This window comes from Electrophorus electricus, chromosome 1 (genome assembly GCF_013358815.1).
Source record: "Electrophorus electricus isolate fEleEle1 chromosome 1, fEleEle1.pri, whole genome shotgun sequence".
NCBI classification, from domain to species: domain Eukaryota; kingdom Metazoa; phylum Chordata; class Actinopteri; order Gymnotiformes; family Gymnotidae; genus Electrophorus; species Electrophorus electricus.
This window is the reverse complement of record NC_049535.1, coordinates 26579892-26602640: the sequence shown is the minus strand read 5'-3', so window position 1 is coordinate 26602640 and position 22749 is coordinate 26579892. Positions and strand designations below refer to the sequence as shown.

General features: G+C 39.7%; 2 long non-coding RNA genes across 3 annotated transcripts; one reads left to right on the top strand and one right to left on the bottom strand.

Moving 5' to 3' along the window:
- The first annotated feature begins 651 nt into the window (after window positions 1–651).
- Window positions 652–10335, top strand: LOC113573260. The gene is made up of 4 exons (XR_003410193.2): window positions 652–1661; window positions 4787–4825; window positions 4944–5075; window positions 10224–10335. It is a non-coding gene; the product is annotated as an uncharacterized LOC113573260 (long non-coding RNA).
- Window positions 2249–4905, bottom strand: LOC113573259. 2 transcript variants are annotated; one of them, XR_003410192.2, is made up of 3 exons: window positions 4777–4905; window positions 3903–3950; window positions 2249–2796 (listed from the first exon to the last, which is right to left on the bottom strand). It is a non-coding gene; the product is annotated as an uncharacterized LOC113573259 (long non-coding RNA). The 2 variants fall into 2 exon arrangements; XR_003410191.2 differs by having other exon boundaries at window positions 2249–2770.
- Window positions 10336–22749: the final 12414 nt, after the last annotated feature.

The window sequence follows — 22749 nt, the reverse complement described above, 5'->3', positions numbered from 1 at the left end:
AACAAAACACAAATATCATATAATTAGATATACATACAATTATTAAATTGCCTAGGCATTGTGAAGAATTTGAATTCTTTGGGTGTTTTATCAGACAATATATTAGAACTTTAATGTAAAAGTGCTGTAGGCTCTACATACTGTATAAACAATACATTAAATCATAAGTAGCTTTTTGTTATTTTATTTAACAGCTGTAATAATTGCATTCATTATTGGCTTACTATTGGTGGCATAGCTGCTCACAACACAAAATCTGAATAAACAGAAACCTTATGTAAAATTTTATGTACAACCAAGGAGCACTGGTTTCACTGCATGTATCATTTTTGTTAATAATACTAACAGGTTTGATACTTCTCAGTATATTTTGAACCTTTTCACTATATTTTGGGAGAAGTACTTCCTAGTTGCACTTTTAATGCATTTTATTTAAATTGTTAATAGTTACTTGTTAAGTAAACAGAAAAGTTACTTCATAAGATACTTAATTCTCCTAACAAGTTGACACCACTCTTTGTAGTTCTGCTCAAACAAAATTCTTATTTTGCAGATATATCATAGATTCCATATTTCTAATTACAATAGTTATGTTTACCTAGTACCAGAGCGTCAGGAACAGTACATAACCCAATTCACAATAAAGAAAGATTCAGGAAGATATAGTAATATTTTGCTGATTTGTTCTTCAGGAGCTCTCGCTCTCTCCCCCACATGCAGTAAGGGGTCTGCAATCCCGTGGCCTGGTTGGAACACACTTGAGTGGAAGTAGGAGGTGTGGAGTGGCTCCACTTACGATGGGTGGTGTTACATAACTGCATGGATGCATGGTGTTAAACGTTAGGTGATGGGGAGAAAAAACGGTTAACTGTTAAGCATCGGGATGGGCAAGATGTAAGTTCTGCATCTTATGTAGGGGTTTGACAGACAGATCAAATGACAGATGGCATTAAACTATGTTGCAGAGTTTTATTCAGCCCTGCTTTGGCCATGTGGTTGGGAGAAAATTAGTGGATGTGACATACTTTCAGCATTTTATCATGAAGCTTATATTAAATAACACAATACATGTAATACATGTAAAAACGAAATAAATTAGATATTTAAGAGTTGCAGAGTTGTTGCTCTTTTGTAGAAACATTGCCTTGGCTGAGGTGTAGCACAGCCTGCTAAACTTCTATAATTACAAACACTTAGCTGTGTACTTGCTACATTCCATTACATTCAAAATTCAGAAGAAAACGTACTGATGCTCATTCTTGTGTAAAAGTAATCGCTAGATAATCAAGCAATCTTGAAATGAAACCAAAAATTGTTGTTAAATTCAAGGAAAATGTTTAATCAGGCAACACCTCAGCAGCCTCCATGCCTGGGAAACACCAATAGGCAAGAAATTAAGACTGTCACAGAGAAGAGCAGTGGCTTCAAGCTGTGGTGCTGAGGGCAGCTGAAATGAGTTTTCCCTCTCCATGTAACCTGTACCCCCTCTTCATGCCACGCTTATGGACACCTCAGCAGACGACAAGGCTGAGTAGTCCAGGGCAGCTTTGGGTCAGTGCTGCTAGGACACAGTGCCCTGTCTGGGAGTCAGATCCAAGACTTATTACCAGATGCCCTTTCCAAAGAGCTTGGGAAAAACAGCTCTCCCACATGCTGGAAAGGTAAGGCATTTTAAATGGTGGCATTTTATTTCCGCTGGGGCTCTTTTTCTGATGTAATCTGATATCAGCAATTTAGTCTGCAACAGAAACATGCAGGCTGATGTAGAGCAACTTTACATTGCATGACAAATGTAAGCATAAGTCTAGCAATGCTTAAGTGTGAATTAAGGCATATATCTGTATTATTTTTAGGCTTGGTTAATAGTTCAAATGTCATGAGATTGTGAGCTCATGAAAAATCCTAGAATTTTATGAGTTTTGTATTCCTCTGTGACTTTTGAGAATGCTACAACATAATATATCCCCTTTTCTCATGTTAGAGGACTATGAAACAGCCAGCTAGCAAGGTTTGTGAAATCCCAAATCACATAGTCTTCCTCTCTCCTGGCCCTCTGGAAATTTCATAGGCAATTTCACTGTCAAGATGGACAGCTTATGACGTGTGAGTGTGCAGCGGAGCATTGCAGCTCAGTGTGAAGGTCTGGTGAGAGAGAGAGAGAGAGAGAGAGAGAGAGAGAGAGAGAGAGAGAGAGAGAGAGAGAGAGAGAGAGAGAGAGAGAGAGGCAGAGGCAGAGTGCGGCATGTGTGTGACCACGTCACTTTGACACTTTATCACGAGTGAGCACGGGGCCTTGTTATGTTTTGATGCTGTGATGAATGTAAATTTAATAGTGTGATTGTATCTGAGAACATTTGTCTCTGCAAGCATTTCTCTATACAAGTGAATTTGAGCTCTGAATTACTTTTCCTTTAAGTGCTTACTAAAGCTAGTTTCTATGTAGGCAGGCGTGTAATATAAGCCAGTGTGATCTCATGTGCTATGCATATATTTATGACTTTGTTTGAATTTGAAATGTGATGACAGATTGACTGACCAAAAAAGATAAGGTCATGTGGTAGTTTTGCTGAATCCTTTTATATCAGTACATGTGATTAATAGCCAGTAGAAGCAGGCTGTTTGGGAGAAGTGATGGGTGCTGGCAGGGTATGACAGGAGGCTGGAGGTGGGGCTGGTGGTGGAGGTGGGGGCTCCATTAGGAACTGCAGTGATTTAGAGAGTCTCTAAGCGCTGGGTTCCTGCCGATGTCAGCACTGGGACCTGATAGGTTCTGTGAAGGAGGGAATAAAACACAACCTAGGAGAACAGAGGAGAACAAAGGAGCTGCCAAACCACAACACCAACTCTTTCACAACTCAAGTACTCATAGACCCTAAAATAGCTGAACCTCTCTTTCAGTCTGTAGATTTAAATCAATACTTTACCCAAAAATGCTAACATTGCAAATGGTGAATAATAGAAGCTACCAGGAGCCAGTTAGTAAAACATGGTTGTGTGGTGTTAGCATTATGCTAATTGCTCCGCACAAGCTTTCATTCTTCGCCTCATTCCCTTTTCGAGGTAAAGCATTATTTTAATGGCAGGAAGTGTGGTAGAATCTGCTGCTTAGGCTAATGTAAATTTAGGTCAGATGTGAAATATTAGCTTTGGTGTGCAGTGCCTTGAGTGAGCAAGAAATTTGAATAAATCTATATTCTATAACTAATTCTTCCAGTGTTTGTGTCCTACAAATTTAAACAGATAAAATATAGGAATTTGACAATTAAAGAATATTGATATTGTACCTATATCAAGTATTAATGACAAAATTGATTCAAACTCATTTTAATGACTATAAATGTGTCCACACTAAAGATAAAATGTGACTCAGATCTTTAGAGAAAGTATTTTAGAGGATGCTATTCCAATAACAGTAATAAGACTTCTCTGGTAAGGAGAGAAATGGAGTATACCCCAGCAAACGAAAGCTAACAATCAAGTTGGGTTTTATGAAAGTGAGGACCTCTTCTGAGACTCTTCCCACAATGCTCTCACATCTGTCTGATTTCTGCAACTACCCACAAGTCTATGGGCTTCAAAGAGAAATGGTTTCTCTCACTTTGTTATATTTTGTCCTCTCTGGAGAAAACAAAACAGAAGGGAAAAAGTGTATTTTCCTCTTCCATTTGAAGAAAGTGAGAGTCATGCCTTTCAAGTGTTTTGTCTATCGTAACTTCAGTTTGGCATTCTCAGCAGCTGGCATGGTAATGACTGGGTCACACGCTGACATTAGTGATTCAGAGCAAAGGCATTAGGTTGGTCATCATTTAGTTCTGCTGAAAAGGAAGGCATTGACACTGATTATGGGTGGAGTGTCCCTCTGTATAGAGAAAAAGAGCATGCAAAAAATGTGATTTACTCACATTTAGATCATGCAGTTTCATAGAAGATGAACCTGTATGAACAGTAGTCTGTGCAAAAACAAAACAAACAAAAAAAAAACCTTTAAAAAACTGGTTGTTTAAGACCGAATGTGTCACCACTGATGCAGTTGCAGCTTGTCTTCTTTAACCTTTAATTATTGTAAAGTCAAAAATATGAAAATATGCCTAGGTGGTCACTTCTAGGCTTATATTTTTAAGATTTAAAAGTGTATATATATGGTTTTGTTTGACCCAAGCATTAGGAAGCCACAGGCTATTCTTCAGAAGGTGTAGCAATTATTTCTTTCCTGAAATCAAAACAGTTGAATTTTAAATACTTGAGGTACTAATATTTGGAAAACAATGTTAATCACACAACAATAAGCTCAGGGTTTCAGCAGTCCATCACATCTTTGCAGGGTCTTAGAGACTCGTGTATGGACAGCCTTCTGCAGCCAGCTGCTTAGTGTGGGAAAATGAAGAAGAAATAGGCAGACTAGGAATATGGTACAGGTATGCACAATCAGACAATTCCCTGGCAGGTCCCTCTGACCGCCTCCTCCATCTAGATGGTGCGATGGTTACGGACAAGGCCTCTGGCCCAAGGAGAGTTCACGATCTGTTGTGTACATTTTCTATATTTAATGTTTCTAGATAGCAGTGTGAAGAAATATCGGTCACTATTTTCGTGAAACTTTTATGGAGTGAATGTTATTGTGTTGTAAGTCCTGTATGATAAATTCTCTATAGGTGTTTTCTTAGCAAACATAGTGTATCAGTTTTAGTGGGGATCATTAGCGTTAGCACAACAGAAGTAACGAGTACGATGTTGACCACTCGTAAACTGTAAGCGCTACCTCTCGCTCCCTCCTACCTCTTACTAGATTGCGAACGTCCTGCGATGCACACCGCCAGTGTACAAGGTAAGAGGCCTTGACTTTTTCATAACATCCTAATTGGATCTTGTTTGCATCATTCCGTCATAACCACGCAGCTCTCTCTCCCTCCCTCTCTCTTCTCTCAACCTCCCACACACACAAGCACACACTTTGTTTCCTGGCAACGTGCAAGCGTGGGGAGGAATGCTGAAGTGCTCTTGTGTCGCAGAAGGCTGCGTCGGCAGACAAACACGACGATTCACTAAGTAGCTGAACGCAGCGCTTCGGCAGAAGGGTATGGAACAGCAAAAGGTCCAAAATACTTTGATTCAGTAACAATTAGAGCTTTTTGACGGCTATTACACCATATATTACGTCACAACAATTATATATGCTGTAAAATCTCTACAAAGCGGGTACAAACCCCAAAACATTTAAAAATGTTTTAGTTGCATTTAACACTACCGCAACATATGCCATTTTTGGCATGAAATGACATGAACTCAGTTTTTAAATAGGGTAATGAGCTCTACCTGCCTGGCTTTTCAGCCAATAAATTTGAGTATTTTTTAGCCAGTCTATGTTGAACAAGATCAGACCAGACCCATTCACAACAGATTTAATTTGCTTATACATGAGTGTTCTAATTTATTTGTAGCCTACTGTAATGTGTGTAGATTCGTAGTTTTCATTACTATTTCATTACCATTGCATTTCATATAAAATATGCAATTTTACTGAGTTTCCCTACGTTTTTCATGGTATACTAGATTATTGTATCATGAATTATGCAGTAAAGGTGTCATAACGACATATTTCTGATGAATCAAAGACATTTGATCAATTACTCTATTTATTATTTATTAATCATATTTATTTATTTTTACCCCTTTGGCGTTCTATAGTATTACCCAACATGCGCTGCGCTAGTTATGTACACTGCGGGACCTCCTTATATGCGCTTGGCATTAAAGTTTTGGGGTAGCACATTTTGTGTTTGTCTGAAGTGTTTCCGTATCTGCCTAGCACTCTGAGAATACAGATGGTTATGACATGACCTCTGAAAATTACTCTTGTGTTCATTTACGAGGTTTGAGACACATAATGTTGTCACTTGAATATAAATAACATTTACACACAATGACAGATGTTATTGTTATTCTACTTATAAGAACAATAGGTTCACTTTAAACGGATAATTTAAAATGGTCGAATTTCCAACTGAAAGTATTGAACTAGTGTGAGGTTAAAGAATTAAGATAGACATTTGAAAATGCTCTAAGAGTTGGTTCCTTAAATATGCATTATGCATAGCCAAGGCCTAAGGAAGCTTTTTAATGGAAAAACACCATCAAAAGTGTATTTCAGGCCAGCAATTGGCTCTATTTGTATCCAGGAAACTGGCCCTAAGAGATAATCATAGCCCTGAGGAGTGATCAGGAAGCTAACCAAAAACTTGCTTATCCCCAATGTCTGGGGCAAAATGATACAAAATGATACAAAATGATCCAAAATAGCGTTCTGATTTTAGCCAACTACTAACCTATCATCACAATAATGCCTAAAAGTCCCAGAATAGGGAAAAAAGCCACAGAATAGAAAATGTTCAGAAAACTAGTTATACAGTTTTGTTTTTTAGTTTTCTTTGTAATAATACACTCTTATCAGTATACCTTTATGCATATTTTAGTGTTTGGTTCCTCAGTAAACAATAGGCAAAAGGAATTATGGATGTAACTGTGAGGACCTAAGTGATGAAGCACACTAAGCACTGTATAATATTTATTCAAAGTTAAATATTATGTATAAATGGAGGGCATGTGATGCTGGAAGCTTGATCCACATAAAATCCTCCAGTATATGTAAAAGGTCTGCCGGGATACATTCCAGTGAAGCTTTATCTTCAGTTCTATTGAGTGTAAATTTGAAAGTCAAATGGATTAGGTCCAGCCTAGTGCCACAACTGTAGCAGGGCCAGGCATGCCGATAGCACAAAGGAATAATAAATACTACATGCTCATATAAAGCTCCACACTGCCTGCAGGGGACCGGATACCAATATTGCACACAGCGGCCTCCTGGATTATGAGGTGTGGGAGTGCATTTTGTCATTAATATGCACTGCGAGAATAAACTAATCTGGCTGTAGTAGCAAAGATTTGCAAAAACATCTAATAAAGTCATACTGTTGGTCACTGTGTCTGTGTCTCACGTAAGACGTGGAGTGCCCACGACAACATGTTGCTGCTCACAGTCTGCTTTCACCCGTTTGCATCTGTGCTGTTCAGTCCTATCTTTCCATGGTGCTCAGGCCCTGACCCAGTCCACCAACCAGCTTGCCAAAACAGCATGCCACAAATCATTCCCTATCTCCCATGTCAGGAGTCAAATGCAGTGCATGTATGTATAAATAGTCTTGGATGTGCTCATCTCCCTTTATCTCTCCTGCCCGCATCTAGAGCCAAAGACACTTCAGGGAACTGCAAATCACGAGAGCGTCCTACAAACCCAAAGAATGAGCACTGTTTGTTTGTGTGTACCTGGGTGCATGACTGTGTGTTTGTTTCTTTTTCTGTGTGTGTCTTAATTTTTTATAGGCCTGTTCTGTTTGTATATACATGTGGGTGTTTTGGCCTTCACCTTTTTCCACTGTGTGTGAGTGTGTGTATGTGAATGAGTGGTGGGGGGTAGGGGACTGTCTACATGAGTTTTCTCTTGTATAATGGTTCCTGTTGCGACTGTGGTAATATATATTTCGCCACTCGCTCTCCTCAGGGCAGTCTCTTTTTCTTTCAATCTCGGGTCCTCTACCAGAGGTCTGGGAGCTTAAGGGTCCTGCAAAGAATCTTAGCTGTTCCCTGGACTATACTCTTCTGGACGGAGATCTCAGATGTTGTTCCTAGGATCTACTGGAGGCACTCTTCCAGTTTGTGGGGCTATAGACTCTAGTGCTCTGATTACCAAGGGAACCATTGTTGCATTTACCTTCTACATCTTTTCTAGCTCTTCTTTCAGACCTTGGCATTTCTCAAGCTTTTTGTGTTCCTTGTTCCTTATGTTGCTATCACTTGAGATTGCTACATCTATATAGCTGCTGTTTGTCCATCACTATTATGTCCAGTTGGTTAGCCATTACCATTTTGTCAGTCCCACAGGATCTTAGCTTAGTCATTCTCCAAAACCTTTGGTGGTGTATTACACTTTGACCTAGAAATGTCCAGCTCGGACTTGGCACCGATGTTTCTGTATATGTTCCATGTACGCTCTGCCTGCTAGCATCTTGCATCTCGCTGTTACACACACACACACACACACACACACACACACACACACACACACACACACACACACACACACACACACACATACACACACACACACACACACACACACACATCCTTGCCCATATCCTATGCTGATTTTATTTTAATAGTGGTCCTTTAAACATGTCCTGCCATCTGTGCAATGCTAGAGTTGCTGGTATTAGAAAACAGAGCATATTAAGGGGCTCTGTAGCTAGATGCACACAAACACAAATCACACAAAATAACCCACCAACATCCTTAATGAAGTGATTCATGTGTGACACGTGGGCTACTGCTGTCTAAATGGCTGTGCTGGTCCTCATCAGTGCAAGAGATGAGATGAAAGAGAAGGAGAGACCGCAAGTCCTAATAAGGAGAAGTGAAGAAAGCCCATGTGGGACATACTGTGAGAAGTACAACAATAAATAGGAAATCTGAGAATGGGGAGGAGCCAGTTTGGTGCAAGGTAGCACAAAACAACCTCCTGATCTGCTCTCAGTTTGGAATGAATAAACACATGTGTCCTCTGCAATTAACGATCTCCCAGAATAGAATTAAAAATGAGTGTCAGGCTTGACTGCTATCATTCATCATGTGTATGTGGTCATCGACCTGTGGTCCTGATCGTGACTTGAATCTATGAACAAAAACCCTCACACTTGAATACTACATGTTTCTTATGTTTAGCTAGCACAGAGAACATGGAGGGTCAAAGAACACAGGCTGAAAGGCCCTGAAGGCAGTGGAACAGGTTGGACTAACAGTGGCACATTCACAAATGTTGCACATGTTAAATAGCAGACTGCTGCTGCCAAAGATTTGCATATGGTAACTATGCAGAGTGACCACAAGTAGAAAGACTTGGGTGTATGAGCTTAGAATAAACAGCCTAATGACAAGGGTGACTTGGACTAGTGAAACAGAGAAATAAGTACTGTCATGCAAACAAATAACTGGACTATAGAGAGAATTTAGCATGTTGCTAGCAACAGCTGTTAGAGCAGCTGAGCCTGATACCTGTGGCTCTCGGCCCACTGCTATCTCTGCGAATCGTGTGGCAGTAAATGGCTGAATGAAGAGATTGAATTCACAAACCTACTCCAAACCTCTATGCCAGCTCCCACCTCCTCTGCGGTGTCCGAAATAACATGCTGCGTTATACAAGAGTGGTGCATGTGCCCCCTGTGCCTCATTTTTTCACTTACACAAAACATGGGGACTTTCAGTATAATGAAAGTCTGGCCTTGCCCCTGCTGATACAGGTCTCCCTTTATGTGGCCTGTAATCAGAGCTTTTCTGGCTAGCCTGGGCCTCCTCTCACCCTGAATGGGCCAGGCTGGGCCCCACCACTGCTTCCTGAGCTTTCACTCTGCTTAGCTCGGCACTATGATTATAGTAGGGACTGCGGTGAGCAGCCTGCATTTGTACTGAAGAGACACTGAGCCACAGGGCCACCTCACAGTCACCCCCACAAGCAACACAAACACATGCGCGCACACACACACACACACACACACACACACACACACACACACACACACACACACACACACACACATACACAGACACACACACACATACACATACACACACACATACACAAACGGTCCTACAGAGATGATTGAAAGCTCATACAGGAGGAGACTGAGGCAAGGAGCTCAAAAGAGCTTGAAGATGCAGCTGAGCACAGTAATTACTAACAGTCTAAGGTTATTCATTATGCAGAGGACACTAGTACGAAAAGTGTATTATTACATATGTACTAGCTTTCATAGTATAGCATCCTCTTCCTGGCCATTATATCATCTCTGTGGACCTTTCTACTTACTCTGACAGAGCACTACTACATTACATCAAAAGGGAAAAAAAACGATTTTGTCAGTCTTTCCAATAAAGTTCACTGGTGTGATTTAAGAAAGTTTTTGCATCATCATTAAATGGCCATGGTTGCATAATATAGCATACTAATACTATTTATGTTAGGTACAAAATGTTTGGTTATTTCTCTATAGTTCATTGCTATACCACCTGATGAGTTTGCTGTGTTTGTATTGCTTTTGTATCTTAATTGAATCTGCATTCACCCCAGTCTTAAAAAAAACATGCTGTAAAATCCTTCTGTGGCTTTTTTCTCTTAGGTAAATCTCTTTGACCGACTAAAGCACAGAACCAAGAGAACTGCCAGCACTTCCTGTGACTCCCTTTTCTGCAAGCAGGTCGCTCGGTTTTTCATTAAAGTGTCACAAAATTGTCCTATGCAATCTTTGAATAAACACTAAGAGCCTGTGGTAACAATCTCTGAGGTGTCTCCTGCTTACAGTGCACCCCCCCAGCTTCTCCTCATGCTACTTTTGTTTTTTATTGCTTTAATTGAAAGAGTGACTCATGCCAACTCCTTCTCTAGGGAGCAAATTAATATGTATTCTTGAAACAGTGCAAGAGCCTTCCAAACAGGGCTCATGCATGGATTTACTGTCAGTGAGTGAAACTGTTACTTTGAAGTAATAATGGACAGTTTTGCATTTGTTGTTAATTGTAAAAAAAAACAAAACAAAACAAACAAACAAACAAAAAAATCTAATGGTAAAAGAGATCAAAAAGAAGATATGACTTTAGAATAAAGTTTTATGTAATATATGTAATACTGAATGAAAAAAGAGTTGGTCATATAGTTAGGGTCCACAGGATCTTTTTTGTTGTTGATTATGTTGTTTTTGTGGGTGGTTGTTGCTATGAAGATAAACAGATGAGTAACAGCAGTCACCAAAGAAATGTTTTCCTCACTTTCACTCTTTATACTGGTGCTCTTATGTTTAGTGGCTTGGCACCCAGCCAACTGAAAGAGACAGAAAGAGCAAGAGAGGGAGAGAAAGAGAGAGCGGGCGGAAGAGAGGTAGACACAGCGAGAGAGCGATAGTAGTGACATGGTTGTCTTTTTCTATCACACCTGTTGTTAGAAGAGGCAGCTACCATTCTGCTTTTTTTCAGTGCTAGAAACCTCCCATCACTTTTACTGTAGAGAAGCAAGCACACAACCTGCATTCGATGCATCAGAGCTTCAGAACCCCCTGGGAACATACTTTCTTCTGTATCCTCGCTACTCTTTTTTCTATCGTAATATATAGCTGTAGGACTAAAGCTTGAATCTCCTTCAAATAACATTTATTTTAACTGCAAATCTTCATCTGTACTGACCATCTTATTCCATTTAAAGAGTTCTAATTAGCATGAAAATAGTTAGGCATGACAACACAGGAGCAGCTACACAATGCTAAATTCTAAAGTCCTGATCTGTAGGCCCTCTGACAAAACCCACTGAAATGAAAAGAAGCTTGTTCTGGATGGCTTTGTACAAAAGCCATAGCCTTGCTCTGCAGAGACCCCCTCACATATGTTCAGTGATTGGATGCTTTGTGCTAGCATGCACTGTGTTGGTGGTGGTGTTAGTTTTGTTTGTGTGTGTGTGTGTGTGTGTGTGTGTGTGTGTGTCTAAGGGAACGTGTTGCTGCATAATGGGTGAGGTCAGGGTTACAGTCCCTACAGGCAGGCAGCCCAAAGCTCAGAGAAAACAAGCAGGCTTTGTCGAGGCAATGTGTGACCATGTCTGTACAGCATTACAATGGACCTGAGAAAGAAAGTGAGAGAGATAGAGAGAGAGAGAGAGAGAGAAAGAGAGAGAGAGAGAGATATTGAGTCTATGAGGCTTTTGCAACTAACAGCTCACATTCAGCATACTGACCTTATTTCAGAAAAATCAGAAAAATAAAGTCATCCATTCATTGACCTTAGGCAATATACTGTAAATCCTGAAGGGAAAATCCCACCAACCTCACTCTTTATACATGGCATTATATCACCTTCTGTTAATTTAAAGAACATTGCATTGTGAGTTTAATATTACATATAAGAAACCAATAGTAAAACTGACTTAAAAATGTTATTTTTCTAAGATAAAAATATATTTCCTATGACGCACAATATATTTCATGCAGTTGGCCAAATTCACATTTTCTCTTCTCCCTGCTCTGGTCTCAGCTGTGTTCAGGTTCACCAGTATTTCTCTGTGGGGCTCTTTGGAGGTCAAGTTTTCATCAGTGTGATGGTGATGCTGCCTGATTCTGAGGCTACAAATAGCCCATTTTTTCATTTCCTGCTATGAAAGCATACAGTAAGACAATTGCACAAATACACACATATGAGGATCATTTATAGAGTATAGTTGACTCTGCTGTGTGCTGTTTAAATTTGGTACATTTCAAAGAGTTTCAGCAATGTCTTACTGAGTGCTGCATTGATGAAAGGCATATTTATTAATTGGATGCCAGTCACAGTTTCTTGTGAGGGAACCGAAATGATAGGGAATGAAGTGTTATAATTGTAGAGAGGGTGGAAAGGGTGGAGGAATGGAGTGGGTAGTAATTCAACCCTGACAGCATAGTGAAGGACACTGCCTCGGTTATATAATGAGGATCACTCTGCTACACTTAAATGGACAAGTTCTCTCCCAGTGTAGTCCGTCTGAAACCATGAACACATATATCCATATGTGTGTGCGTATGTGTATGCATTTATAGGTTTATAGATCATGTGATGGGGTGGGTGTACGTAAGACGATTTGTCTATCTCCACATACTACTAACAACAGACACAGAGAGAGTTTCAGTGAACTCACAAATAAAATTGTGGTACAATTTAAATATGTCCTATGTGTGTAGTCAAATGTGTTATCAAATGTAGGCTATAGAGGATGGCTGCACAAGTATGTGAAAATACAATAGTATGTCTGTGTGCACATTTCTTTGCATTTGTGACTACATGAGATTCACTTAATGTGTGCTCTTTGCCCTGCCTCTCGAGTGAGGATATAACATGGTGGTAATGAGCTGTCTCTAAGAATTCCACCTGCCAAGTGCCAGCTCAGCCCATGGATGCATGGACTGGCAATCAGGGGAATTGAAATCAAATGTTTGCCCTAGGACACTGGCATGCTGCGCTGTTGTCATGGTGACAGGGCTTTGAGGGGAGTGATTTAGCTGACAGAGATGTCTTGTATTCTGGAGTATTGGTTAGGGAAATTGTTTTGTAATTGGAGGTTGATAGTTTTTCAGTGCTTGGCTAAGACTAATCCAAATGCTTCAGATTTTTCTCAGTACCACGCCAGGTATTGCATTTGCACTGCAAATACATAAAAAGATTAAACTGAAAATTTTATGAACTGCTAAATGGCAATAACTAGTTAAAATAACTGCCACAGATACTAGTAAATAAAGTAATGATATATGTGAGGGGTACATAATTAAGCTAAACTAAGCAATCTAAGTAAAATTAAAGTCAGAAATGAATATTATACTGAGCACTTTCTTTATGCTAGTTGGTGCACTTTGTTAGGAAAGGACGGGTGAGTGGACACAACTAAATGGGAGTTCCATCATATAAATTATGGGGTATAACTTCATTGGGGAGGGGCGACACTGGTTAAAGCGAGCATAGGTCATGCACTCTGCATTGCTGCAATCCTATGATCTGCTTTATGAGAAGTACATTAGGTATTTCGGAATGTTCTCATGTATGAATTTATTAAGCAGATCTACCCACCAAATAAAATGTCTGCATACATTTATGTTCACATTAAAATAAATAATTTTACCTAATGAGAGAGTTCATCTAAAATAAATTAAGCATTGAAAGGCAAGGTATTGGTATTTTCATGGAAATTAGCTCTATTAGGTAGGAAGAACATATCTAAGTTCCATGACTTGTCTGAGTCTAGTGTTACACCCCATGCTACACCTACCAGTGCACTCCACAGGTCTGATAAACACTGCCAGACCCTCTCATGACACACCAGTGAGTCATTACCTGGACTCTTTATAAGCCCTGTTCACAAACACTCCAATATGGAGTCTCATGTGCCCACACCAAGATGTAGATTGTTGCATGCCTTTTGTGTTTTGCCTTTTTGCTCTCGCTGTGTTTTTGACTTTTGTCTTTTGACCTGCCCTTGTCAATACTGTTCACCCCCATTTGACATTGGACAGCCTGACCATTCTCTTGTCTGTCATCTTTATGTGGACAGTCAGTAAATCTCTGTTTCACATGTTCTGCACATGATACTTGGACATGATTCTGTTTGTCTGCCTGAATTGTTTCACCCATTGGTGTATCTAAACCCATTCTTATAGGTAAACCCAGTGCAATATCTAAATCTAATGCAATTTTCTGATAATTGGGTGATTCCATAAGAGCAGCCGCAAATAAAATGTGCTCTGCAGATATACAGTAATTATAGTGGGTTATAGAATAAAGTCCTTGGTAATAATATATGATACTGTATGGCAGTAGATGTTTATGATTACTAGCATGTAATGTAAATGTAAATGTAACATCCATTATTATATAACTGCAACCTATTTCCTTGGTTACAATGAGTCATAATTACTGCCACAACTACTTGATGAATATAAGAAGGGGTTAAGGAGCAAACAATACTGAATACTCAGACCTCATTCTCCATAACATTTTTAGTGCTGTGCAAAATAATGCAAGGCACAGATGTGCTTTTCTCACAAGGTGCAGTTGTGTTTAGTACAGCTGTTTAAAATGTAAGAGACAAACAATTTGATTGGCTAAGATATAAATTAGTCACCACAGCTTCCATTCAAATGCACTCTTCATAGCACTCTTGGATGCAACTGTAGTTGTAACAATTGCTATGTCTTTTTGGACACACCGCCATGCCCTTGCAGCATATAGCAGTAATTGTGTAGGATGTATCAATTGCCTCATGAAGACAGAACTGTTCATTTTTCTGGAACATAACTGTAATTACATCTTTAATATCTTTGATAGATATTAAAAGATATGTTATTGGACCACAAATACTCATGTTTTGGAAGGAAAATTATTTATGCCAGTTTCTGGTATCTAAATAAATTGCCTCTCTCTCAAATGTTAAGCTGCTTTTCCTTGAGGTGGCTGTGTACATTGGCCATTGTGTAGATTTCTCATGTTGTAGGGGCCCTGCCATCTTCACATATGGCCTTTTGCATCACGTGGTTGCCTTAATTCTCATCCTAGGAACAGCTTGTCCTTTTAGGCTTCCATTCATTTCCTCTTGCATTGCTATCTTTGACTTTAAAATGAAAATGGGACTGCATGCAAGAAAGAGCACTTCTCTCCATAGCAGATGGTTAGGGGGTCGCATGCCAACTCAGAGCGCGACTCTCTGCAATGATTATCCCCTTTCAATCTCATCCATGCAGGATATTGCCCTGGGATCCCATCATGGGACTAAACCATGTTTTCTGTTTATCTGTGAGCTGAGGCGAACAGAGAGAGAGAGAGAGAGAGAGAGAGAGAGAGAGAGAGAGAGAGAGAGAGAGAGAGAGAGAGAGAGAGAGAGAGAGATTGGCTACAGAGAACACCTTGAAATGACCTGGTGCACACACTATATTTGAGGAGGGGTACATCAGAGGGCACATGCATTCCCCAAGGTAATCATTGCTTAGGATGTTGAAGGACGGTTTGTCCTATTTATCCTAGGGTGCCACAGCAACTGAACCTGTGTTGTTCATAGGGTTAGTAGGGCAAGGGAATTCACCTTTATACACTCCCTGGATCATGTTGACACTTAGGGCCTAACACACACACACACACACACACACACACACACACACACTCTTCTTCTTCTTCTTCTTCTTCTTCTTCTTCTTCTTCTTCTTCTTCTTCTATAATCTGCTAAACAGAACTATGAAAAATACTAAGTCATCTTTCAACTTCCTTATCTTAAGGGTTTAAATTTTTAGTCCTTTGATTCTTGCAAAGATTCTAAATAACAAGGTCCCAAAAGGAAATCAATTTCTAGATTGATGGTCTAACCTACAGTATTCATATAGTTACATTACTAATTAGTGATATAACCTACAGTATTCATATAATTACATTTTCTGCATGTTGCTGCTAAGACAGATAAACGTATTTTGAGGCCCCCATGTTGAATCACATCCCAGTATTCTTTACAGTTCTTATGTTCTAATTATGGGCATTTTCTGCAAGATGATTACCCTTCAGCTAACTGCAACCTCAAAGTAAAAGGCAACATGATAGCACCTCACTTCAGTAGAGTGGGACCTATTGTCACACATTGCTTACTGCTAGTTTTTTTATGATCTTTATCAAACATCAGGAACACCTTAAAATATTCCCCCTGGACATACAGGGAAGCATATAGGTCCCTTTGGAGAAGCAGAGCTCATTCCATCTACATAAAATCTTTCTCTTTCACATAAACCACTGTCCTGAGTCAGGTCCTTTAGCCCATTGTTGTGCATGAGGTGCTTAGCTTGTTTTCCATTAGGAGACCTGAGGTACCAAATATGGCAGTGCTGTGGGGGAGGCACTCAGAGGCTAATAATAGCCACCACTGCTTTTCCACAAGCCGCCTGGCCGGAGCGTCAGCATGCAGCCAGGGGACACTCTGTACAAATGTTGCATGCATTTCACACTGTGACAGGGCACTAACATTCATACAGTTTCTCACCCACATGCATCCCTCCACCTTTTCTCTAGTACCCACCCACCTGCCTGAGACCACCATTTGTGCATATACCAGAGACACTTATCTGACTGCAGTAGCTCTCTGGAATGTATGCATTATTATGGAAATACTGTACTATAGATGCTACATATGTAACCAAATAGCATATAAATGCTGTATGTATCACACATACCTTTCAGCTTACATAAAAGACCACACACTTTCATATGTTGTGAAAACACTGCAACAACAATAAACATCAAACAATGTGAACTGTCTTGCTTTCATTGTTTCTCTCTCTCTCTCTCTCTCTCTCTCTCTCTCTCTCTCTCTCTCTCTCTCACACACACACACACACACACACACACACACACACACACACATGCACACACTCAAAACTCTGTCCTGCAAAACAACAGTAAAGCAGCATGAATATGTAGCAGTTCTGGTCCCCTCAGTGGGTGAGGAGGTTAGGAGGAGATAAATGCACTTTCCATAGGCCTTTTATAGAACTGAATTCTGCGATAGAAAAAAGTGTGCGCATGCTCCAGCACCCCGAAGTGATAAAAACCCCAGAGTACGTCACAGCTCTGTCATTTGATTAAGAAGCAGAGTCACTCCTTACTGTGCTAATTATGGCCTCATTGGCAGGCAACAATGACAGAAAGGCAGTCAGTGCATGCATGAACAGCCCAGCAGAACATGAGAACTAATTTAAATGTAAATTTCCTTTTTTCTCTCTCTCACCCCGACTCACCCTCCACCCCCCAAAAAACTAAGTATATACCAACTTTATCAGGCCAGTACAGTTTCTTTAATGGCTTCAGCTTAATTTTCCTCTACACAACAATAAAAAATGCACATACGGTTTAGTACAGAAGGGCCACTTATTGACATCTCACAGTCACATTGTGTTCTTCCAGTGGTTGGCTGACAACTGTCCTCAGAACAAAGGTAACAAAAGGCCTGAATTTTGTCATTCAGTATGGCATCTCCCTCTTCAGCATGTGAATATGAGCCCATACTAATACACAGCAGATGTAGAGAGAATGAGGAAGAGGATCAACTACATACATTAACAAATTAAAATATGTGCCCATAATGTGGTCAGACCTTCTCAGAACATAATTTTCAGATTATTTAAGTAACATAAAAATAACTGATCTTCCACTCTCTCTGTAGCTGATAGGTGCAACATCAAAATTACTACAAAATTACCTTAAAACAATATATTTTACATGAGCCTAACATCCAAGTATTTTACATAAGAGTGGGGAACAAGAAAACCATTCCATTAAGACCGTCAACCCAACAATAATAAAATTGAATAAATTGAATTTATGGCATTCTGTCCTTCACACAATAGATTAAGAGAGTGGGGAGAAATATTAAGTCACACTGGGACATGGGCTTGACACCACTCTGTGTAATTTGCCTTAAGGTTCATAGCTGGATGCTACTTGCTTTGTGTTCTGAGAGGTTTTGCAATGCTGCACCCTGAGCCCAAAATGCACGTGCACAAGAATTCCCACTAAATGGAGAATGGTTTTCTCATGTTTTCCTAAAAAATAATAAAAAGCTCAATACATAACCTGATTGAACGGAATTCCTATTGAGCTTCAGTATAACCCCCAAATAGCACAAGAGTGCTGCATTTAGAGATGAAAATAAAGGGCTTCAATCGACAGTAGCATGACCACTGGCTACAATTTACAGTCTCATTACTGGAGGCTGACCTTTCTGCCAAGTCATTCTTTGTATTTCATATTTATCTCTGTCTGGGAATCCAGCAAAAAAAACAAAAACACATATTCTTTCTCTCTTTCTTTCTTGCACACTTGTTCACTCTCTTTTTTGTATTCTTCATCATTTGTGACTCTTAAATCTTTGCTTGGGCTACTTTACTGGGATTGCATTATGTAAGGTGAGTGGGTTGAGAGATAAAGGCTTAAAAGTAAGTCCCACAACAGTGCTGTGGTGACATAAATGTCTCCATACTCCTCTACTGCCTGACTCAATCTAAATGCAAGAACAGGTAAGCAATCATTCACTGCTGGAAATATCAATCAATTCCAAATGTGTGTGTGTGTGCGCACATGTATTTATGTGTGACTGGAGGGCAGAAGGGTAGTTTATCTTGCTGCTGCTGACAGTGCTGAGCAGACCACATGAAGGCAGTGTAGAGGAGAATGCATAGCTTTAGCTCCAAGTCTCCACCTCACTCTCTTTAGACACTGTAAATATCCTTGATGCTTCCCTTGCATGAGAAAGAAGCAAAACCAAATTCATGCTCAGGATATCTGTTATTCCCCGCTTGTAAGGCCTGGCTCAACCTGTGCTTACAATGAACAAAACAGCCCCTATATATCCTTCTTGGCCCACACTCATCTTTTTGCGTTCTTCACTGTGGGTCGCCGTGCTTTTAATCAGCCTATGTTAATCTCAATCTCTGTGATCAGGGCTGACAGGTGGTAAGCACATAAAGTGCAGTATATTTCCTCACACCAGCATTAGCAGCATTAGCAGCATTAGCTGCCGCCACAGCAGCAGCAGGAGGCTGTGGGCTGATTCATGGCCAGTGCAGCAGACTCAGGCCGATTTACTGAGCCATCTGCTGGAGTGCTTATGATGGTGATCCCAACCGAGCGTGGATGCACTCTTTTTAGCAGTGTGTTCTATAAAGGGAAAAAGAGAATGCATACTGCCTCTTTTCTTTATAAAGTAATGCCTGATGATAAAACACACACACAAGATGTGTCAGTGTGTACTTTGGGGCCATATTTGCCAAAGGTCTGAGGTAAAAATGTAAAAATACTGGTTTCGTCCATTATGTACTAGCAAACCTAAAGATATTTCAGCAAAATGTATTTGAGCAGTATTCTTATTCTGGTATGGATAGTCCAACGCATCCATCTCACTCACAAACAACATTAAAAACTCAAAACACATGCATGTATATGTGGCCACAGATGCTATTGTGGACTCTGACAAATGATATGCAATACGTAGCATGGCCCTGACATATGTGCATTGAACAAAGGGTTATTTAGCAGCATGATCAATGCTGCATGTCATGGCTATGCATAAAGGGTCAAACTGATATTTTTCTCATGTGGCTTCCCCTTTCAACATCCTGTAGTCAGGATCAATAAAGAAGATGATTTATGATGTTGATTATTCGCTAGATTACTCCCTCCTCCACTCACCCTCACTCTGGTTATTACGCTTTGTGCATCTTCCCACCTGCTACAAGCAGTAAGTAATTATGGGGCATGGATTTGACAAGCCAACGGACTCTTGATGGCCGAGAAGGTCACTGAGCAACAGAGCAGAGTTCACTGCCCATCTGTGCCATGCCTCCACAAACAGAGAGAGGGCGTGGGACAAGAGCTGTAGATTTTGACATTTCAGTGACAGTACAAGCAAGACAACTACAATTCCCACTGAAATAAAACAAAACATAGGAAAAACAAACAAGCAAAAATAAATAAAAACTATTCAACAAACTACCTTCATTAAAATTATTTACCTAATACTATAACACATACACTTAAGGACATTTTACAAGTACATTTTAATAGTTTGATTTATGCACTGAAATGAGAAATGAGAAACACACAAATAGTACACAGTTTGACAATACACAGCCATACACAGCTGTCAGAAGGAGGAACCATGGACAAATGAACAGGGATAGTGTTTGAGCACAACTTGAAAGATGGGTAAGGGGGTGTCAAGTACTTCTTTGGTAGCTAATGCTATAGTTGACTATAGAGCCTTTTTATGCTGTGATCCCTTGTCTCAGGCTCTTTTTATGACCCCTTGTCTCAGGCTCTTCAATGTCCAGGCTCATGGACACCATTGTCCACAAGAATAACAAACTAATTTTTCTGTAGATCTTGCAGCCATCAAGACAGGATGATGCACTGAGCTTCTTCAGTTCGGCGGCTATGATAGACTGTTACATGTTCATTAATGAGGCCTGAACTTTTCTGAGCTACCATAGCAACCCCAAGGGCAAATGAGGTCATGTCTTTTACATCATCATATCTATTGCCTGACATTGCTACCATAAACATTTAGAATTATCTAATAATAATCTATAGTATTAATTAATCTGAAAAGCTGACCAGGCTTGATTTTACCTCTGACCTTTGCTCACTCATTTATGAGAATGCCACAAAGCCAGTATATTATAAAGACAAAAGATATAAAAACTGAAAAAAAAAAAACCAAACATATCTTACATCAAAGGTATTCAAATCACAGTCATCAAGGTCCAGGTCCTAAAGATTTTTCACCCTCCCTTGATCTCGGAGTCAGGTGTGACAACAAAGGGGGCAACCAGATACAATAATCAATGAATCAACTAAAAGGGACATTGTAGTTGAATTTGAGGTCCAGATTTGAATACCTATGTTTTACATGGATCTTCAGACCCCAGAAAGTTAATGAGATAATATTACCCTGTGCATGGATCTATGCAAGCAACATAGAACAGAGAAAATAAGGCTATGGTGACATCTAGTGGAGTAGAGATATTACAACGAGTCTGGACTCCTATTTGCTGTTTGTTGTCCTGTGAATTATGAAATCTGAAAAATCAGGGGGAAAAAAGCTTCTTCTAATAAAACTGTTCAGCTATTATAGACAACTCGATTACAGAACAATATAAAAGAATATTAAAACAATATTAAAGATGGGGTCTATATGCACTGTGAAAGCTACCTGTCAGGTAAAGCTTTGAGGTTCTGTATGCATTCTATGGTCTAAATAGTACCAGCAATATGACTATTTTTCATTTACCTGAGGCCATTTCACTTCCCCATTTTCTGCAATGCTTATTCTAGTCTGCATTATTTAAAATGCTGCTCTGTACTTTCCTGTTTGCCTGGCAACACATCCAGTATATCCAGCCATGCATAAAATGATGAGTCAGTGGCTGACACACAGCAAGGATAACCTGTGAGACTCTGTGAGGAGCTGACTATGAGCTCAGGAAAATAGCGTGCTGCCTACTGTTGATTGAAGTAGATGTGACCATGTTTGTTGTCTGAGAATCATAAACCTGACAGGGTGATATTAGCATACTGATATGTTTTTACAGGCTGCCTTGTTTGTGGTAACATTTTGTTTTTCAAACCCATTACCTTTTCTGTTTCATTGTTATGCAGAAATGACCCATGTGAGTTCTAGGTATTTCTAGTAGGCAAAATGATTAATACAATTTGCATGTGGAATACTACATTCAATTTAAATGTCTATTCTTGTAGTTTTAACAGCAGATTGTATTGTGCATCTATTCTCTGAAAAGGTAAAACATGAGCAAAGGCATCATCTATGACTTTCTTAGGAAACCCTAATCTTTGAAGATATGAACACATTTTCATGCTTTCCTGGAGGAAGTCTTCATTCTTAGTGCAAATTAAGTTGGCTGTTAAGACAACAAGAATTCCTTTGGTGCTTACCTATCATCCTACAAATAAAGTAGTGGCTGATATTAGACTTAAACACTTCATAATCCTCCGGGACGATGCAGAGACCGCATCCGTTTTTAAGGATCCTTCACTAATCTCCTAAAGACTAGACAAAAACATGAAATACATGCTTGTCAAGAGTGAGATAAATAATAATTCAAATAATGCTTGTGGTAATGCCTGCAACTGCTTTAGATGTTTTAACATGGCCACTACAATAAGGGGCACAAAAGGGTCAATTGTCATCACCCATTCCTCTTCACGTATCACTGCGGAAGTTGTCTAAGTAAAGTAATCAGCTTTATATTGGAAAAACTAAGAGAAGGCTTGCTGATCGGTTTGTTGAACACATTCGGTCCATCAGAATTATGGATTTGTTGTTTTTAGTGGCATGGTATTTTAATACTAATGGACATGCAGTTAATGATATATCTGTTTTTGCATTGCCAGTTGCTATGAAGAACTCATCTGCACTCTTCGAAAGAAGAACTCATCTACACTCTTTTAACTTTTCTCTGGAAACAATTTCTCTACATCGGTTACTACAGTACACTGCAGTTACTCAGATGGAATATATATATATATACATATACACACACACTGTGTGCACACTTAGGCAAGAGAGTATATTGACCATATCATTTTATGCAT